Source organism: Aotus nancymaae, unplaced genomic scaffold, assembly GCF_030222135.1.
Source record: "Aotus nancymaae isolate 86718 unplaced genomic scaffold, 86718_ANA_hifiasm-v0.15.2.pri h1tg000040l, whole genome shotgun sequence".
In the NCBI taxonomy this organism is placed as follows: Eukaryota; Metazoa; Chordata; class Mammalia; order Primates; family Aotidae; genus Aotus; species Aotus nancymaae.
The window spans coordinates 98,747,279-98,770,248 of record NW_026988454.1 but is presented as its reverse complement, the minus strand read 5'-3'; positions in this window follow the sequence as shown (position 1 = coordinate 98,770,248).

Here is a 22,970-nt window from a genome sequence, read left to right as displayed (position 1 = left end):
TTTTTTATTATGGCATCTGCTGAGTCTGCATAATTTTATTTATTTTATTTTTTTGACACAAAATTTACCCACCTTTCATATGTTGATTAATTTTAAAAAATCACTTCTTTCTAGGACCTCATTTCTAGGTAATATAAAGGCAAAAGAGCACCTAAACAGAAACATGGGTTAACTAAAATTTAAGTCTCTCTGTAGATAGGATTGTGTGTCCAAAAGAAACAATATTGTTATAATTTCATTCTATTTATGCTATTTACATACATAATATCACTTTCGAGACTATTTTTTTTCTTTCCCACAGGTGGGCAATGGAAAAAAAACAAGAATTTTACTTGAGACACTAATCTCTCTTCTCATATATAGTTGAGTTCTCTTTTAAGATACTCCTCCATCATTCAGTCTGATTTGCTTGTTTATTTATTTTACACTGGGAGTAAGGAACATATGCTGCACAGGACACCGTATCTTGTCTAGCTTTATGGAAAGCTGGGGTTTGATATGGTATGGCACAAACACAAAAACAACTTGTATTTACGGGGCCTGGGAGAGAAAGTATTGTGAACTTAGATGCCTGTATTAGTCCATTCTTACATTGCTATGAAAAAATACCTGAGACTGGGCAATTTACAAAGAAAAGAAATTTAGTTAGCTAACAGTTCCACCAGAAGTATGGCAGCATCAGCTCAGCTTCTGGAGAGTCCTCAGAAATCCTACAATTATGGCAGAGAGTGAATGGGGAGCCAGAACCTCACATGGCCGGGGCAGAAAGAAGGAGAGGGTAGGAGGTGCTACGGACTTTTAAATGACCAATCTCATGAGAACTGAGTCACTATCATGAAAACAGCCCCAATTGGGAAATCTGCCCCATGATACGATCACCTCCCACCAGGCCCTACCTCTAATACTGGGAATTACAAATAGACTTGAGATACAGGTGGGGACACAGATCCAAACCATATCAATGCCCTTGACCCACTTGCTCCAGCCTCAGAACCAGGGCCTTTCTTTATATCTTCGTCTACTCCACAGGAATAGAACATTTGAAGAATTTAGTCCAACTTTTCCTTTCAGAGCTTCTGTCCTCCTTTAGAGAAAGAAGTAATGCTTTTTTTTTTTTTTTGGCAGCTTCTTGCTCTGTTGCTCAGACTGGAGTGCAGTGGTGCTATCTTGCTGCAGTCTCTGCCTCCCAGGTTCAAGCTATATTCCTGCCTCAGCTTCCTGCGTAGCTGGGATTACAGGCACCTGCCACCAAGCCTGGATAATTTTTGTATTTTTTTAGTAGAGACGAGATTTCGCCATATTGGCCATGCTGGTCTTGAACCCCTGACCTCAGGTCATTTGCCTGCATGGGCCTCCCAAAGTGCTGGGATTACAGGCATGAGCCACTGTGCCTGGGCGGTGATGCATTTTTGAACATATTTTATGACCTTAATGCCTTATCAACTGCTTCTTTATCTTTCTCTTACATATATCAGACCTGGTGACATATAAAGAATGTATATTTAAGTTACCCAGATCCACCATGTTGAAATTACTACCAAGTAGATTAACATACATAGGGGAATAGAAAATCAGAAATCCAGATAGCAATAACAAATCCCATGCCATTATTGAAGGCTCTTCATTTAGCTGTGGTCAAATCAGTCTCCCATTGAAAATACCAAGTAGAAGTGCTGAAAGATTGCCTCTGCATGTGAGTAGATTGTTATCTCAATAGAATCAAACTTTCACTTATTTTAAAGAGTGTTTCTTTCACATATACCAGAAATATTTCTTATTTCTAAACTAGAAATGCATAAAGAACATGTGTTGAATTAATTTGTTATATATTGTGCCTTAAACAAGAATAATCAATGAGATTAGAAAGTGATGGTAAAAACATTTGGGATCCTGTTAATTTGAAAATAATGCACTAATCTTCATTTGTTTCCCATACTATTTCACTAATAAGTAAAGAATATGACACCTAATTACATTATTGTCATTCATTCAAAATGCATTACTTCTCAAAGGTATTTAATAAACCACTCATAATTTTGACTATATGAATTTAAGAGTCAAACAGATTCCTAGAGGGAAGGATTGTGTTCATTTTAATATGGTGTTACTATTATATTCTATCTTTTAATAATTCCTAAGAGCTTAATTCATCAACATATTGTTAACAAAATAGGAGTCACTGAACATCAGTGGGTTTTGGTATCTTCAGGGCCTCCTGGAATCAATTATTCATGAATATAGAGGGAATACTGTACAGGCTATTGAAATACAATTGAGAGGCCAGGAATTAACACATACATCTATGATCAATAGATTTTTTTGACAGGGGTTCCAAGTCCAACCAATGGGGAAAGAATAGTTTTTTTGAAAAAAATGGTGTTGGGACAAATGTATTTCCATGTGCACAGGAATGAAGTTGATTCTCCACCTAACATCATATACAAATAATAAATAGAAATGGATCAATGACCTAAACATAAGTGCTAAATAAATAAAGCCATTAAAAAACATTGTAATAAACATTGATAATTTGGCTTCAACAATGGATTCTTAAATATAACACCAAAAGTGGGGATTCTACCAAGATGGCTGAATAGGAACAGCTCTGGAGCACAGTTCCCAGTGAGAGCAATGCAGAAGGTGAGTGATCTCCTCATTTCCAAGCAAGGTGCCAGGTTCATTTCAATGGGACAGGTTGGACAGTGGGTGTAGCCCAAGGAGGGCAAACTGTGGCAGGGTGGGGTGCTGCCTCACCCAGGAAGTGCAACTGGCAAGAGGATTGGGGATTTCTCCCCTCAGCACTCCAGTTCAGATACTGCATGTCTCCCATGGCCTTTGCAACCCTGAGACCAGGAGATCCCCACCGGGCTGAAAAGCGCCCAGAGTTACCAGCACAGATCTGAGCAGCAGTTTTGGTCCGCATCACAGGTTGTCAGCATAGATCTGGGCAGATGTTTTTACTAGCACCGAGAGTGCCTGCAGGACAAAGTTTCCCACTCCCCAGAAAGAGAGAGAGCTGAACACAGAGAGACCGGTGATACAGCTTGGTGGGACCCACCCCCACAAAGACCAGCAAACTGAAGCCCTCTTGCTTGAGAGTTTCACGGCCAGCACATCAGTTCCAGCTCGATCATGGATGATTGAGCTCAGTGAGGGGAAGGGCGACTGCCATTGCTGAGGTGGTTCTAATCTCACCCATGTAAACAAAAGACAGAAGAAGCTTATACAGCAGCTGGACTGAGCCTGTGGCAGCCCAGCAGCCCAGCAGCTCCTTGCAGGCAGACAAGGGACAGATTGCCTCCACAAGTGGCTCCCTAACCCCTGTATAACCAAAACATCACCTCGTAGAGGAAAGCTCTGGCTGACACATGGTGGGTACACTTCTGGGATGAAGCTACCAGAGGAAAGATAAGGCAGTAGTCCTCAATGTTCCTCAGCCCCTGCGGGTGATTCCCAGGCAAGCAAGGTCTGGAGTGGCCCTCCAGCAGTCCTACAGCAGAGGGGCCTGAGTGTTAGAGGGAAAACTAAAAAACAAAAAGAAATAGCTTCAATATCAACAGAAAGGATGTCCATTCTCAGACCCTCCATCTGAAATCACCAACTTCAAAGAGCACAGGTAGATAAATCCACAAAGATGGGAAGAAACCAGCACAAAAAGGATGAAATCATCTAAGACCAGAATGCTTCTCCTCCTCCAAGGGATCACAACTCATCACAAGCAAGGAAACAAAACAGAATGGAGAATGAGTTTGACAAATTGACAGAAGCAGACTTCAGAAGGTGGGTTATAACAAACTTTCTGAGCTAAAGGAACGTGTTCTAACCCAATGCAAAGAAATTGAAAAGCTTGAAAAAAGTTTAGGCAAAATGCCAACTAGAACAACCAGATTACAGAAGAACATAAACAACTTGATGGAGCTGCAAAACACAGCATGAGAACTTCATGAAGCTTACACAAATTTTAATAGTCAAATCAATCAAGCAGAAAAAAGGATATCAGAGATTGAAGATCAACCTAATGAAATAAAATGAGAAGGCAAGGTTAGGAGAAAAAGTAAAAATAAATGAACAAAGCCTTCAAGAAATATGGACTTAATGTGAAAAAAGAAACTAGTCTGTGCTTTATCCATGTACCTGATTGTGACAGGGAGAATGAATCCAAGCTGGAAAACCCTCTTCAGGATATTATCCAGGAGAACTTTTCCAACCTAGCAAGGCAGGCCAACATTCAAATCCAGGAAAAATAGAGAACACTACAGTGATATTCCTCAAGGTGACCAACCCCAAGGCACATAATTGTCAGATTCACCAGGGTTGAAATGAAGGAAAAAAAAAATGCTAAGAGCAACCAGAGAGAAAGATTGGGTCACCAACAAAGGGAAGCCCATGAAATTCACAGTGGACCTCTTGGCATAAACCCTACAAGTGAGAAGAGAGTGGGGGACGATATTCAACATCCTTAAAGAAAAGAACGTTCAACTGAAGAATTATATCCAGCCAAACTAAGCTTCATAATTGAATGAGAAATAAAATTCTTTATGGACAAGCAATTGCTGAGAGATTTTGTAATCACCAGACCTGCCTTACAAGAGCTCCTTAAGGAAGCTCTAAACATGGAAAGGAACAATCAGTACCAAGCACTGCAAAAGTACACCTCATGGTAAAACCAACAACACAATGAAGAAACTGCATCAACTAACAGAAAACAACCAGCCAGTAAAAAAATGTCAAGACAAAATTCACACATAATAATATTAACATTAAATGTAAGTGGACTAAACACCTCAAACAAAAGACACAGACAGGCTAACTGGATAAAAAGTCAAGACCCATCGGTGTGCTGCATTCAAGAGACCCATCTCATGTGCAAAGACACATTTAGACTCAAAGGGATTGAAGAATAATTACCAAGAAAATTGAGAGCAAATAAAAACCAGAAGTTGCAACCCTAGTTTCTGATAAAACAGACTTTAAAAAAACAAAGATCAAAAGAGACAAAGAAGGGTGTTACGTAATGGTAAAAGGATCAGTGCAACAAGAAGAGCTGACTATTCTAAGTATATATGCACTCAATAATGGAGCACACAGATACATAAAGCAAGTTCTTAAAGACCTACAAAGAAATTCAGACTCCCACACAATAATAGTGGGAGACTTTAACACTCCATTGTCAATATTAGATCAATGAGACAGAAAATCAACAAGGATATCCAGGACTTGAACACAGATCTGGACCAAGCAAACCTAATAGGCATCTATAGAAATCTCCATCCCAAATCTGCAGAATATACATTCTTCTCACCACCACATCGCACCTACTCTAAAATTGACTACATAATTGGAAGTAAATCACTCCTCAGCAAATGCAAAAGAACAGAAATCATAACAAATAGTCTCTCAGACCACAATGCAAACAATTTGGAATCCAGGAATAAGAAATTCACTCAAAACTGCGCAAATACATGGTAACTGAACAACTTGCTTTTGAATGAGTACTGGATAAAAAATAAAATGAAGGCAGAAATAAAGATATTCCTCAAAACTAAGGAGAATGAAGACACAACATACCAGAACCTCTGGGACACATTTGAAGCAGTGTCTAGAAGGAAATTTATATCATCAAATGCCCACATGAGAAGCCAGGAAAGATCTAAAATCAACACCCTATTGTCAAAACACGAAGAGCTAGAGGTGCAAGATCAAACAAATTCAAAAGCTAGCAGAAGACTAGATAAGTAAGATCAGAGCATAAGTGAAGGAGATAGAGACACAAAAAACACTTCAAAAAATCAATAAATTCCGTAGCTGGTTTTTTGAAAACATCAACAAAATAGACCGCTAGGAAGACTAATAAAAAAGAAAAGAGAGAAGAATCGAATAGATGCAATAAAAAATGATAAAGAGGATATCAACACTGATTCCACAGAACTATAAACTACCATCAGACATTACTAGAAACAATGCTATGCACATAAACCAGTAAATGTGGAAGAAATGGATAAATTCCTGGACACTTACACCCTCCCACCACTAAACCAGGAAGGAGTTGAATCCTTGAATAGACCACTAGCAAGGTCTGAAGTTGAGGCAGCAACTAATAGCCTAGCAACCAAAAAAAAGTCCAGATCCAGATGGGTTCACAGCCAGATTCTACCAGACCAACCAAGAGGAGCTGCTAGCATTACTTCTGAAACTATTCCAAATAATACATAAAGAGGGAATCCTTCCTAACTCATTTTATAAGAGCAACATTATCCTGACACCAAAACCTGGCAGAGACACAACTAAAAAAGAAAATTTCAGGCCAATGTCCATGATGAACATTGATGCAAAAATCTTCAATAAAATATTGGCAAACCGAATGCAGGAGCACATAAAATGCTTATCCATCACAATCAAGTAAGTTTTATCCCAGGAATGCAAGGCTGGTTCAACATATGCAAGTCTATAAACATAATCCATCACATAAACAGAACCAAAGACAAAAACCAGATGATCATCTCAATAGATGCAGAGAAGGCCTTGACAAAATTCAGCAGCCCTTTATGCTAAAAACCCTCAATAAACTAGGTATCACTAGAATGTACCTCAAAATAATAAAAGCTATTTATGACAAACCCAAAGCCAATATCATACTGAGAGGGTAAAAGCTGGAAGCCTTCCCTTGGAAATCTGGCACTAGACAGGGATGCCCTTTCTCACCATTCCTATTCAATATATTATTGGAAGTTCTAGCCAGAGCAATCAGGCATGAAAAAGAAATAAAGGGTATTCAATTAGGAAAAGAGAAAGTCAAATTAACTCTATTTGCAGAGGACATGATTGTATAATTAGAAGATCCTATCATTTCAGCCCAAAATCTCCTTAAGCTGATAAACAACTTCAGCAAAGTCTCAGGAAACAAAATCAATGTGCAGAAATAACAAGCATTCCTATACACCAATAACAGACAAATGGACAGCCAAAACATGAGCGAACTCCCATTCACAGTTGCTACAAAGAGAATAAAATACCTAGGAATGCAACTGAAAAGGATGTGAAGGCCCTCTTTCAGAAGAACTATAAACCACTGCTCAAGGAAATAGGAGAGGACACAAACAGAAGGAAAAACTTTCCATGCTCATGGTTAGGAAGAATAAATATTGTGAGAATGGCCATACTGCCTAAAGTAATTTATAGATTCAATGTTATCCCCATCAAGCTGCCATTGACCTTTTTCACAGAACTGGAAAAAAACACCTTAAACTTAATATGGAACCAAAAGACAGCCCACATAGCCAAGACAATTCTAAGCAAAAAGAACAAAGCTGGAGGCATCATGCTACCTGACTTCAAACTATACTACAGGGCAACAATAGTCAAAACAGTATGGTACTGGTACCAAAACAGAGATATAGACCAATGGAACAGAGCAGAGGCCCTGGAAGCAACACCACACATCCACAATCATCTGATCCTTGACAAACCTGACAAAAACAAGCAATGGGGAAAGGATTCCCTGTTCAATAAATGGAGTTGAGAAAATTGTCTAGCCATGTGCAGAAAGCTGAAACTGGACCCCTTCCTTACACCCTATACAAAAATTAACTCTAGATGGATTACAGATTTAAACATAAAACCTAACACCATAAAAATCCTAGAAGAAAACCTAGGCAAAACCATTGAGGACATAGGCATAGGCAAGGACTTCATGACTAAAACACCAAAAGCATTGACGACAAAATACAAAATAGATAAATGGGATCTAATTAAACTCAAGAGCTTCTGTACAGCAAAAGAAACAATCATTAGAGTGAACTGGCAACCAGCAGAATGAGAAAAATTCTGCCATCTACTCGTCTGACAAACAGCTAATATCCAGAATCTACAAAGAACGTAAATGGACCTACATGAAAAGAAAAAACTCATTCAAGAGTAGGCAAAGGATATGAACAGACTCTTTTCAAAAGAAGACCTATCTGAAGCCAAAAAACATGAAAAAGAGCTCATCATCAGTGGTCATTAGAGAAATGCAAATCAAAACCACATTGAGATACCATCTCATACCAGTTAGAATGGCAATCATTAAAAAATCTGGAGACAACAGATGCTGGAGAGGATGTGGAGAAATAGGAACACTTTTACACTGTTGGTGGTAGTGTCAATTAGTTCAACCATTGTGGAAGACAGTGTGGCGATTCCTCAAGGATCTAGGAGTAGAAATTCCATTTAGCCCAACAATCGCATTACTGTTTATATACCCAAAGAATTATAAATCATTCTATTATAAAGACACATACAACAAGGGAAGTTCCTTGCAGCACTGTCTACAATAGTAAAGATCTGGAACCAACCCAAATGCCATCGATGATAGACTTGACATGGGAAATGTGGCACATATTCATCATGGAATACTATGCAGCCATAAAAAACGATGAGTTTGTGTCCTTTGTAGGGACATGGATGAATCTGTAAACCATCATTCTCAGCAAACTGACACAAGAACAGAAAAACTAAACACTGTATGTTCTCACTCATACGTGAATGTTGAACAATAAGAACACATGGACACAGGGAGGGGACCATCACACATTGGGGTCTCTTGGGGTGGGTTAGGGGAGGGACAACTGGGGCTGGGGAAGTTGGGGAAAGATAACATGGGGAGAAATACCAGATGTATGTGATGGGGAGATGGAGGCAGCAGACCACCTTGCCATGTATGTACCTATGCAACAATCCTGCAAGATCTGCACATGTACCCCAGAACCTAAAGTACAATTAAAAATAAAAGAGTAGATTTCAGTTTTTGTTGAATAGAATACCAATTTCTCCCAGCCAGTACCATGAGTGAGTCTTCATTGGACTATTTCACCCATCTAGCATTCCAACTACCTCTGGATGGTGATATACCTACATTGATGGACTCGTAAATCCCATGGTGTGAGCTTTTTTTCATTTTCTTGTTTATTTTGTTATAAAATCAGTTACATACAGAAATAATGCTCTTTGGGTTATAAGGATGGTGAATATGGCATTTAGGAATTCCATAGTTCATTGTACAGGCAGAAGCATTACTGGCAAGAGAAGTATATCTACATATGGAACTGAATGTATGTTTCAGTGAAGACACAGCATTGACTCTGGATCTCTAATGTAATCAGTGTGCAGTCGGGTGGCCTGCCTGTCCCTCTGGGAATGATTTCAGCTTTGGTCTCTTTTGTTGATAGGAGCCATCAACAGTAGTAAGATCAGTTTTGGTGAGGTGAAATCTATAATTTAAGCCAATGCATAAACTTTATTTTTCTTGAGCCCATTGAACAATCACTGGGATGGCTAAGAAAAGAATATGGCAGACATGAACAGAAAAGGTTATCTTGTCTTATTATCGAGAACCTCTTCCGCTACTGTGCTGAGCTTCCTGATTTAAAAAAAATAGCCAAATACCCATTTCCTTATTCAAGAGTTTATTCACATGATTACTACATACCATCTTACTAGCAGTCTTTCCATCTGTTTTTCCAAGTGCTCAATCATGAGGTCAAACCACTAGCAACTGCTTATGAATATATTCTTTTAACTGTATCCCCCTTTAAGGAAATTTAACAAGCAAATGCACTGTTAAAAAAAAAAAATCTCCTTTTTTAATAGTATTTCACATCCTTACTATTCTTCATGACCACTCAAGTCACAGGCTGCAATGCTGAAGCCGTTCATTTCACTTGGTATCAACATATTAGAAAGAACCAACCATAAATCAAGTCACATTATTTTTCTTTTTCTTACCAATTTTTATAGAAAAATGTATGCATGTATGCACGTGTACATGCACAAATGTGTTTCTTTTCTCTAAGGTTTTAGATTTGAGGCTTTTTGTATACAGCAAAAATAGATTAGGTATGTTTCCAAAGGCCTACCACAGTGCCAAAAACTCTGCATGTAATTGCAAAAATGTGGGCAGACATATATGAATCTACCTTCCAGAAAATTAGGGGAAAGACAACATATGGCTGAGATTGGGAACACATACATTACTTCTTTATTTCATTAGGAAAAAAGGAAAGAACAAAAGGGAGGAATGGAGAAATGCAGTCACTTTCTTCTATTTAATTCTAAGTTTGTCAAACGAAAACATGTAAAATTAAAGATGTTAATTTTAGTAGTTTCAATATTACTTCACAGTCAAGAGTATATTGTGCAATATTAAATTCCTGTTGAAAATTATATTGTGATAAACTATCTTTCTGAGTGAAGACAGTTGAATTAATTAAATTTGAAACTTCACTACATATAAATATTTTCTAAGCAAAATAGTGGATTCTTGTTTTTTAGCTTAAGGATTTATGCCTTTGAAAGAGTAGGAAAAGAGTTGGAGAAGAGAAAGGATATTTCCAAGTTTGAATTATTTTTGTCTAACTTTAAGCCTCTTTAATAAGTCAAAGTCTAACTATTATTTGCCTTCTGTAACATGATTATGTGAAATAGTCTTGATTCCTTTAGTTACCAAGGCTATGAACCAAACTAAATATTCCTGCCTAGATTCAAAGAATTGCTGGTCCTCAAATTAGAAGAATAAACTACATAGTTGTTTTTTTTTGTTTTGTTTTGTTTTTTCCTAGCTTTAGTAGGACTATCCTTAGAAGAATAGGATTAGATTAAACAATCTTTGCAAAATCTGAAAAAGCTTAAATAATGTTAGTGAATTTACTGTGGGAACAGAAAATCTAGTTTATTTTTCTTGTTTCCTTAGAAAATTAAAGTTGATTCCTATCAGAAAAACTGAAAGATAGTAAAAGGAAATGGTTAAGGCTCTGGGTCTTGGCTGTCTGGCTTAGTCATCTTGGATCTTTCCCCTACTTACGGTGTTATATTTACCATTTTGTGTCATTTGCAAAATGCAGATGTTGAGAAACATACTTCAAAAGTTTTTCTGAGTATCAAGTATTCTAATATATACTATATTAAGAAATTAAATGTTACTAGTATACATCAAAACTCAATAAATGTTAGATCATAATATTATGAAAACTTTTGTCATATTGACCATAATTACCTATACAGACATAAAAAATATGTCCTGATTCTATACAGCTATAAAAAGGAATTATATAATGTCCTTTGCAGGGACAAGGATGGAGGTGGAGGTCATTATCCTCAGTAAACCAATGCAGGAGTAGAAAGCCAAATACTGCATGTTCTAACTTGTAAGTGGGAGCTGAATGATAAGAACACATGGACATTGGCAGAAACAATACACACTGGGGCCTGTCAGGGGGTGGGACGTGGAAGGAGGGAGAGAATCAAGAAGAATAGCTCATGGATGCTGGGCGTAATACCTAGGTGATGGGATGATCTGCGTAGCAAACCACCTTGGCACATGTTTACCTATATAACAAACCTGCACATCCTGCACATGTGCTCCAAACTTAAAAACAACACTGAAATTTTAAAAAGTCCTGATAAACAATCAAAATCAATGTACCAAGCATGCCATTTTTTGTCCACTAAAATGTCAGTCAAAATAGATGCTATTCCATTCAAACTAAGGTCAAAAGAAAAGCACATCTTCTTTAGAGCTACATTTATATGCAAAATACGGGTCTTTAGTGATTTTTGGATGGCAGATCAAAACAACTATGGTTTAAACTAGATAAATGACATTTTATGGAATCACAAAATGTGCTTTTAAACAACTTAATGGCTGTAACACATTTTAATTAGTTATCTGGCAAATCAACAGATGTACATGGCCAAGCTTGCATAATTTATCTACTAACAATGGTGCGGGTCCTTTTAAAGGGCTTGTAGCATTGCCTGCATTAACTGTCTTAATACCTCAGTGATTTCTGGCCTGATCATTTGCAATAGAGCTTTTAAAACAGTGCCATTTTGAAAATGTCAATGAAGTATATGTTCTTCATAGTCAACACAGATGTATAGTATATACAAGCAATTTCTCAGAACTGATGCTAGAGTCTGTCAAAAGATGTGACACAATTTGGAGTTTTCCTATACATAAGTGATAATTTTTGCCAGAGTCTGAATGTTTCAGTTTTTATCTTATTTCAAGGAAGTACTTTTTTTATTCATGGGACTGTATAACATAATTAGTTTAAGGGTCATACTTTGGAGGCCGACTGCTGGCAATTAAATCCTGCTTCTAGCACTTCCTGGCTGTGTGACCTTGGACAACTTATTTAACTGCATCAAGGCTCTGTTTCTGCATGTGGAATGATAGGTAAATAAAAATAATTTCCTCACTGAATTGTTGTAAGTAAGAGAGAAAAATCTACAGGCATGTGTAAGTTCTTCAGTTAGGAGATTTTTGGTGTTAAATTTGTTTACTCGATGAAATATAAAATCAAGCATTGTAATCTTATTTCTTACCAAATAAAACAAAAATAAATATCTTTTGTTAAGAAGCATATTTTACTATTTTATTGGTGCATCTTGGAGACATCAATTGTTGCATCATTGCCATATACATATATATGTATATATAACAACTTTACATAAAAGGATTTATATATAAATCTTTCTAACATTTGCTATGGTAGCAAGGTAGCAGGTAAATCTGCATGATATTCAACTGACTTCACTATGGTACAACCTACATTGCATCATCTCATTCTTATTTCCTGTCTTTTGTCTCTATCTGGACTTTTCTCAAGGTAGGAAAATTCTGCAGAATCCTATCAATGGCTAGCCATAGACATCCTTAACAGCGAGGGAGGAAACCAGTGGACAAACATTTAACCAATGATAGAAGCTAAGCTTACTTTTATCTTTTCTTCGCCCTCAGTGCAAATTAGGTAACAAAAATGGAAATTAAAAGATTAAGAAAAGTTAGTAAAGAAAGAAACCTTGATAAAACCTTGTGCCTGGAGAATCACTTGAACCTGGGAGGTAGATGTTAGAGTGAGCCGAGATCACAGCACTACACTCCAGCCTGAAAACAAACAGCAACCAAAAATACCTAGCACCTGAGCCAGGTACATTGGCTGATGCCTGTAGTCCCAGCACTTTGGTAGGTGGAGGTGGGAGGAAGCCAGTTGTTCAAGACCAGCCTGGGCAGAAAGGCAAGACACTATTTCTACAATTTTTTTTAATTAGTCTGGAGCAGTGGTGTGCACCTGTAGTTCAAGCTAAGGGGAGGATGGAACAGGAGGATTAAGGCTACAGTGAGCTACAATCGTGCCACCGCTGTTCAGTCTGAGAGGCAGAGCAAAACCCTAATAACATCACGCCTGGCAATTATAACTTTAGAAATACCTTTGCTTTGAAAGAATGTTTTGAATTCCATTTTCTGAGAAAGAAGACACTCTATATAGAAGGAATTTTCCTGGATACAATTAATGCACAGAGCCAAGTTCAACTTCTACTGAGATATTTCCCCCAGTTGAAATTATGTTGTCAGGATATGGAGTAAGAATAATGACAAAACCGACTGTCTTTATTTCAAGTGTAAAATTGAGCACTCCACTGATCTTTAGGTCCTCAAATACCACTAAATCTCGACATTCATCTTGGACAATACTTAATATTATACAATATAAAAATAAATTAGGTTGGAATAATTTCTAAAACACTAAGGATTGACTTGCCCTCTAAGAGTAACAGGTGAATAGAGAGTGTTGGTCCAGTACTGTGTTTCCTAGTAATCTGTAATACTTATTTTAAAAGGAGGCATGTCATATGTATGGCATTGATCTAATTTACCTTTAGAGGTCCTAAAGGATACAGGCAGCAATGAGCAATGCTGAAGAAATTTCAACTCCACTCTGGAAGAGAAAATTCCTGAGGTTAGCCTGAACAGAATTTTTTTTTTAAAGCTGATTTTTAATTCCTTTGGAATTTTAACTCAAAAGATCAAAAAAACCTGATCTTGTCTTTTAATTCCTTCAGCCTCAAGGGCTTTACTTGCAAAGGAATTTAATTGAGGATTTTAATTTCTCTCTAGTAATTAGATAATTGAATGCCGTATGAAAATGTGAGGCCGTAGTATGCTTTTGGTGTTTTAATTTTGATATATATAACATTTGATTATTGAAGTATTTTTATGGTTATATTTGATTTTGTTGTTACTAGCACAGATGATGAGCATGTTGTACAATGTAGATGAACATATTTTAGAGAGCAGTACACATAGGAAGTGAACTTTTAAATTTGAATTCAAGATGTTCTTATAGTAGACATAACTATTTCATTGTTTGATCTATGAGGACAAAACTTTGTAGGCTCAAAAACAGTCCTATAAATAGTCACAGGAGACAGTCTGTAAGAGTGAACACACTTAATGAAGATGGGAGACTGATAGACTGCAGTACCCAGAATGATGGTCATATATCTGGCTGAACAGCAGTTCAAGATTTAAACCAATAAGTTGTGGAGACAAAAACCTGAGAATGTCAGAAAACAAAAATCCTTAAGGCAATTCCTTACAGGGAATTGTCCTCAAGATATTAGGAAAGCTTGTTAAACCCTCCTGAAAGCACTCTGTCTCTTTGTTTGTTGCTGAACCTGGAAATCCACAGGGTAGGCAATCAGAAAACAATGAAGGTAAAGTGAGGGTAAATCAAGGGCAGGATGGATGCCACATGCTTGGCCTGGAACCCCACAAGAAAAGGCTGAAACCTGTGTCAGTTTTTAAATGTTTTTTACCTTTGTAGCTAGTCTATTGTGAAGAGATAAACACTCAGACCTAGACCAGTAGCCAGAGAGTCCTAACAAGGATTTAAGGAAAGAAAGAACAGCTGGGGGCTCAGCTACTTCTTTCAGATTTATCTTCTTTCAGAGATAAGTCATCAAGTCAGCAACTATGTGTATAAATTACAAAACAGCTGCCAATTCCCCTAGGTCTCCAAATCTCCAAAGAATCTCTCTTTTCACCCTTACTGAAAACATGATAGATAAGGGAATTCTGTGAAATATAATCCAGCCCTCTAGTTACCTTGTAAAAGAGACACCATGCCACTGCTTCCCCTTTCAAAGTGGAGGGATTGTCTTTGGATTCTGACAAAATCCTTTTTTTTGTTTTGTACATACAGTTGGAGCAAGTGACCTAATGGTGGTGGTAGCGGGTAGCATTTGTTTATGTTTCTTCATTTAGGAAAATTAGTCTTTTTAAATTTTGAACATGGGAAAAATCTTGGCCTATTAAAGGCAGTGACCTAGAAAAGAATACCTGATTTGTTGAGTCTGTCTTTCAGTGGGATGTCCCAAGGTCTGCACTGGAGGGTAGATGATTAGCAATTCCTTTTAGTTTTCAAAACCAAGCCAAATTTTCCGATACAGTTTCTATCAGTAACGTTTCCATTTTGTTCTTATGTTTTTAAGTAAAATAAAAATGGAGAAAGATGCTATTCATTGAGTCTATGATGTTATAATAAATATATGAATAAAATATTTTAAAATTATGACATACACCATAATATAATTTTCTTTAAAACTAATATTTTTAAAGGTACTATTTATCTTTTTGACCAATTTTAGAATCAGAAACTTGCCTTGAATGTATCTTCTCAATGCAGGTTTCTAGCTATAACATCTAAAGAAATTATTTAACTAAAAGTCTTTGCTAAAATGCTAACACTTAAAAAGAATTATGCCAATTTTCTCATAACAGTTTTATACACACACACACACACACACACACACACAAATATTTGTAAAATGTATATATTGTCGTGTTTATTTCTATAATTTATACTGCTCCATGAAATCCACTATTCGTTGACTTTTATAGTGGTAAAGAATAACACTGTCATATTATTTTATGTGTCTTTCAAAAACCAGATATTGGTACATTGCATCTATCTTTAAAAAATCTTGCAGAAAATTTTGTTCTGCTTCCGATCAAAATTCACGAAGGCATAAAATCGAGAATATAGAAATGGAATGCCACTGAGATAAAGGCACATGCCTTGTTTTTGTAAACGGAACCCCAGAAATCATAGTGAATTCTTGGGTATACTGGACTTGCAATAAGTGAAGAAGATACCTGTGTTCTACTTCTCAGCTGGAGTTCTGAAACATAACAAAATAGAATAACACTATTGTAATTGTGAACTCAAGAACAAAGATAGCAGTGTGAGCTAAGAAGCCAGGTTCAGAATGGCTGTAGAACATCCTTCCAAAATTTTCTTTTCTTTAATTGAAACAACTCAATTGGCTAATAAAATGACATTATTAAATTTAAATGAAATTTTTCACCTTTATGTCATATTCAAGTAGGAAGTTTTACTATATTTAAAGCACACTTGGATAAGGGAAAATACATATTGAAACATGTGACATGAGAGGGAGTAAGAGCTCTATAAGTTTTGTAGATATATTTGTAAAAATTTAACCTAAGTTTTAAAAGCTTGTAAAGCTAGTAAAGAGATTTAAAGGGAATTAAACTTAGGTTAAATTGTTATCAATAATGAATGTAGTTTAATTATATGGATAAGAGAAACCGTTAAAAACCTGAGCTTGTTTGCAAAAATATACCAGAAATATGACTCACAACGGAGCTCCATTGCCGCAAGAAGTCTACAGGGGTATGTGGAGAGTAGAAGAGCATATGTCTAGAGAAATGGACTGAGATTGGCCACTAGGCTGACATAGGACATGTGCCAGATCCAGACATTTCTACGTGCCTGTTTTTGAAACACTGAAATACTGTGAAGGCAAATATTCTAGAATGTGTCTGGAGTTGTCTATCATGTCTAGCTAACCAAATATAATTATTCTTTTTTCAAATGATCTTTCATAATTGTGTATGAGTACATGACTACAAGTAGTGATAAATGATATAGATATCTTAGTAAAAGTCAGTGAATATCCAATATCAACAAGTGGTCTACATTATGCACCTAAGAAATTATTTTCTGACTATGGAATTCTATAAGTTACTCTATTTCTGCTTTTGCCTAATATGTTCAGGTCTTCCTTCAGTTTTATAAATTTCCTGGTCAACTTTTATTTATTTTTAAAATCATTATTATTTTGTTATTCACAATAGGTTTCTATGGATTGCTAACAAAACAAAAATACTAATTATGAAATTGATCATGGTCGTGAAGCAACAAAATATAGAAAAATGTATGACACTTGGAATTGGTTGTTGCATTAAAATGTAATAAAAAAATTCAAATACCCATTTATAATCTAGAAAAAAAATTTGAAGCACACGGTTTTTAGGGAAAGAAGTATAAAACTAAGCCACAGCCTCTAATTACCTGAGGCCTTGTACTTACTAAGATTAATACTCTGATGTCAATATGTCTGCTACCATAGACCAATTAATAAAGGATTTGGTGTTTCAACTTTAAACAACTGGAATTTTGAATTAGATCTGTCATAAGCAGCATTACCACAAGATTCAAAAAACATCCCTTTCATCATGTCACAAAGAATAAACTGGTAAATATATGCCAAAATTCTTAACTATATAAAATTAATTTTTCAGTTTTTAAATTATTATTAAAGTTGAGTATGTAAGAGAAAAATGTTTGAACAAAGAGTCTCATAACAGAAACAGAGAGAGACTGAGACACTGGAGTCCACTTGCTTTATGTAACTTATCAATAAATATGTGTATAATGTTAGTTTAAGAAGATGTAGGGTAAGCATGCTTATCAAAATTCGGGAAGTGGTATGTATGTTATAAACTTTGGATATGGTTACTTAATCATGGAACTTTTAGGAAAGAAATGAACAAGCAATCTACTCACATAGGTATCACTTAACTTGTATAAAATGAGAAAAATACAACCTATTCATGCCTTTGGAAGAGAAATAGAACTTAACTACCACTGTAGATAATTGTAGTCTCTCACCCAGATCTGGGTCAAAGGCCTTTGAGTTCAGTAAAGTAGATGTACCCTTGAGGAAATTTTGCTTTACTACTACACATAATTATTGTTGAAACTTCTTCATAGACTTTATAATTTGCCACCTAGTTCTGAGGTACATGTAAACCAGAAAAAGTGAAATATTCAAATATGTCAGTGGTTATTGAATTCTAGAGCTAACAATAATTTCAGGGAACATAAAATATCTTGGCCAGATATTTTCACTGAGTTAGTGTCAGCAGTGTCATCTGATTAATGAAGTTATGACCAATTTTCATACGATGATAGGTGAGAAAAACTGCAAACATATCCTTTATTTTCTATTTGGGGAAAGTGTAGAATTACTGTTTTTTTTTTCTTAAATGTCTGATAGAATTTGCCAACGAAACCATTAAACCCTGAAAAAGTTTTTTTGGAAGATTTTACATACCAATTCAAGTCCTTTAAGAGACTATGTATTTATTCTTGAGTGATTTATGGTAGTTTTTTCTTTCAGCAATTGGTAAGTTTCATCTAAGTTATCTATTTTGTTTGGTTCAAGTCTTTAATCAATAATCCTTTTAATGCCCTCTTTCATTCCTGTTATGAGTAAATTGTGTCTTTACTTTTTTCTTGGTTAGTCTGGTAGAATTTTGTCAACTGTTTCTGATTTTAGGGAACAAGTCTTTTATTATTTTTAATATTAGCTATGGGTTTTATGTAGATGCTAATCAACTTAAATAATTTTATTTTATATCCCTTTATGTTGAGTGCTTTTATCATGAATGGGTGCTAGGTTTTGCCAAACACTTTCCATTTGTCTATTGAAGTTGTAAAGTTGATTGAAGGATGGAGAAGCAGACCTGGGGTCAGGTTTAGCAAGTTTATTTCAACCTGCCAGGCTGGCTGGCTCACCACAGGCAGTGAAAGCAGCAGCTGGCTTACATACAATAGGCATTTTATAGGGGGTTTGCAGGTGGCCTTGGTGCTATTCTAAGAAAAACTGCCTCTTGGTTCTTAGGTGCTAGCATCCTGCTTAATTGGATCATCATCCTGGGTTCAAGAGCCAGGTGCGACCACATCCTGGAACCCAGTACCCTGTTTGCAAGGCATAAGACGGTTTGCTGTGTGCTCAGCTTAGCAGGGGAGAATGGGGAAGGGGTCTATGGGCTTGTCTTGGTGTGACCGTAACATTCCAGCATTTTGTTATATATATATATATATATAAGAAAGGGAGACGGGGCACTGTTAATTTGTAGATACTTCATGCTGAGTAGAGACCCATGTATTATGTCATGGGTAAAAGCTTGTAATTGATTCTGCAAAACCTGGGTGAAAACGCATAGCAGACAAGGGCCAGAGACCAAGAGGAGGAGGAGAGTTATAGCTGGGCCAAGGAGGGGAAGCAGCCAAGAGGCCCAGGAGCTAAGAGACCTGCCAGACCAGGGGGGCCAGGCAGAAGAATTGTTTTCTTTTAATTCTGGGGCTTGGTCTTTGAGTCTTTTGACTGGATCTTGCACTATTCTTGATTGGTTGAGATAGAAACAACATTGTTAGTCTAGGAAGACACAGAGACCTTCTTTTTGAGCAGTAAGTAGATCAAGGTCTCTGTGGTTCTGGAGGACAACTACGGCCAGTTAATCTATTTGTGTTCAGAGGGTAGAAATGGGCTTGGCCATGTCCTCTATACTGTCTGTAGGGACTTTGGAGAGGGAGCGATAGTAGGAGAGAGAGTTAGAAAGCCTGGCAGTTCCTGTTGCAACACCTGCAGTTCCTGTAGCTACTCCTAGTCCCACGAGCAGAGGTATGAGCTGCACCACCCAGCGGCTGGATAGAAGTCTTGACCGGGATGGGTAAGGATTGTTTACCTGGAGCTATACTAATTTTGGGCTGAGGAAGACTAGGGTGCAGGTGCCAGTCCAATTAGTGGGGAGGCAAATATAGGTGGAGGTGCCGCATAAAGAGAAGACACCCTGGCTTGGCAGACAGAATTGGTTGTGTATGTTGAAGAGATGTTAAAATTTGTTGTTCTTTAGGAGCCATACTCAAAATGTCCCTGTGAGTGCTGCTGCAATGAGTGGTTGTAGGGGTGCATTATGAGGGGTTTGAGTGCCCTGCGGTGCTTTATTTTCCCAGTGTAGTAAGAAGCGTTTGGTGTCTACGAGAATCCAGTGAGAGGAGTTACTGGCAAAGAATGGGTGGAGGAGAAAATCTTGAGTTTTAGGTGACTGGGTTTCACAGGAGGGCAGCCAGGGATTGAGATTTAAGCAGGGAAGGTGTCTGCTATTGCAGAAGCCTGACCTCTTATTAAGGAGTAGGGTGATGTTGAGTTTTGCGGGGCTTGAAAAGCAGAGGAGTTTTGAATATGTTTTGGTTGGTATTATCAGTGGAGGGTTTGAGTTGTAAGGTGAAGTTACACTGTTGGTGGGGCAGGTGGCCTAGGAGGTGGCTGGTTGGGAAATGGCATTGAAAGCACTGTGGAGCCTGAGAGAGTAGAGCTGTTTGTGTGGTGATGGGGTTTAGTAGAGGCTGAGTTTGACTGATATAGGGAGTAAGGGAGGTAAGATATGGGCGTAATAACAGAACTGATTGTCCAGTGGGAGATGGAGGTTTGTTATGTTCTTTGAAGGATTCTGAGAGTTGTATTAATAGCTGTAAATTATATTTAAGAGGTCCCCTTACTTGAAAATGGGGGTGATAGGTTACTCTAGTATGGATCCAGTCCTGTGTGGGGACCGGAATGGCAGTGTAGGCAGTGTCCGAGACAGAGAGACACAGCCAACAGTTGCTTGCCAGAGCTGGGTTAGACTGGTTTAGTTGGAACTGAGTTGAGTTGAGAGTGTGGTGAAGGTAGCATGGTAAGGGAATGGGATAGGTGTTGCTGGAGGCGGGTAGGAGTAGCAAATAAGCAAAGGGTAAGGATGAAGGTAAAAAACTGGGCTTCATCTGGTGTGAAATTGCACAGGGTGCCTTGGAAGATAAGGTCAGTTATCCAATCTAGAAATGAGGTGAGAATAAGTTCTTTAGGGAGGAACCATGTAATATCCTCCATGAGACAGTGAAGGAAGAGAGTGAAGTGACAAGAAAAAGAGAGACAGGACATAAAAAAGAGGGGGCAGTTATTTACCAGCGACTGTTATTCCTATTAGAAGTGCAATGATTAGGCAAAAAATTATGGCAATGAAGGCTTTCTGCTTGCTGTTCCACGTTGAGGGGTCTACAGTATATATACCTACCGCAAGCAGGAGAGTGAGTAAAGCAGTTCCCACAAGGAGGATGGACTAAGCAATTTCCACTTAAGGGTGTTATAATACTTGATTTGTAAGAAAGGAGCAGGAACAAATAGAGAGGGGCTAATTTTGCCTAATCGTCTGGTGGCAGTCCCTCTGGAATGGATGTGAGGCAGAGTCTGGTTGGCCCGAGGATGACGCTGGAGTATTGATGAGTGGTTGGCAACGAAGGAGTAGATGGACCAGTGGAGGCCTTGGGGGCCCATTTATACCTGGAGAGATGATACCAAGAAGTGTATCCTGAGAGTTTGGCCACCATGTGAGTAGTGAGGAGAACCTGGAAGAGACCTTCCCATTTTGGTTTAAAGCTTGTGGGATTCAGGGATTTTAGAAAAACATATTCTCCTGGGAGTAGGGCCTGGTTAACTAGGCCTTTGTGAGCCCTTGAGAGGGTTCAGTGGGTGTGTTTGCAGAGGTGTCAGATGAGAGAGTGTTGGGAGATATTCTCCTAGTTGATATTCTCCTAGGAGGGAGCCTGTTTTGTAAGAGGAAAGGGATTCCATACATTAACTTAAATGGGCTGAGAAAGGAGGGTGTTTTTGCTGGCTTTGATGTGGGCTAGAGCTATGGGCAGAAGGGAGCCAATGGCTTTTGGACTTCGAGAGTAAGTTTGGTGAACTGAGTCTTAAGGATCCCATTTACCCTTTTGACTTTTCTGGATGAAAGGGGTTGGTATGGGATATACAGGCGCCACTGGATGCTGAGGGACTGAGAGACTTGTTGGGTGATTTGGGAGATGAATATAGGGCCATTGTCTGATTGTATGGAGTGAGAGAGACTGGGAGATTGAGTTTTGTAGAAGTGAGAAGGGACTTTAAGAGAGCAGAGGCAGTGGGGCTGACTATTAAAAGAATTAGGAACTTGAGAAAGAATTGGAGTCTGTATCTGGCGGAAGGAGTTGATAGGGGTTGTATGGAGAGGTGGCCTTTTTTAGAGGGTTTATGAGGTGACCGATAGAGTCCTATGGATAGTTAAACTCTCCATGCGGATTAGCAAGGAATAGATGAGTTAAGAACTCTTTTTTTGTGTGTGAATGGGGAGACAGGAGAGAACCTTTAATATTTGGTATGCTGTGGGGAGAGATTGTTTCTCTTATCTGATGTGTGGGGATAGGAGGAGAGTGGAGGGCCCCTTGAGAGGAAGTGACAGAACAAACATGACAGTTTGAGGTTGTTTTTTTGTGTGGTAAATAGATGGGGTGAATAGATGTAAGGGTGAAGGAGATGGTACAGGAGTGTGCACCGATATAGAAGGATTTGTGAAGAGGTGTTAGAGTTTCCTTGGTTTGGTTTTGAGGCAGTAGATGAGTTTTTGATTTTTGATTATCCAGTTTCCCTGGAAGGAGGCTCCTTGTTGTAGTAGTGAAACTTTTTCAGTGGGGGAATACTGGGGTTGGATTGTGGGGGTGATGAGGAGGAGAGGGGCAGGGGGAGAGGAAAGGGAGGTTTTTTGTTGTCGTTGTTGTTGTTTTTTGCTGCCTTGTCAGCCTGTCTGTTCCCTTTTGAGATTTCATCTGATCTTGTTTGGTGTCCTCAGAAGTGTATAACTACTGCCTTAACTGGGAGGTGTGCAGCTTGGAGGAGTTGGTAAATAAGGGGACCATTAGTGATGGGGTTTCCTGCCTGGAATGGGAGTAGGACAGTGAGGCATGATAAGGAAGGAGGGTGAGAAAATGGTATTAGATGGGGACATGAGAAGGGTTTGGTGGTGAGATATGTCCATCAGCCTCCACAACTGAGACCTGTGAGGAATGAGTTGGTTCTGAAAATTCAGGTAAAGCCGAGTAGGTGGCCTTGGTATTGATTTAAAAATGTAGCTATTTCACTGCTAAAGTTTCTAATTCTGCTTTCATGTTTTTTATTGGTTTTATTTATTTTCTCATCATCTA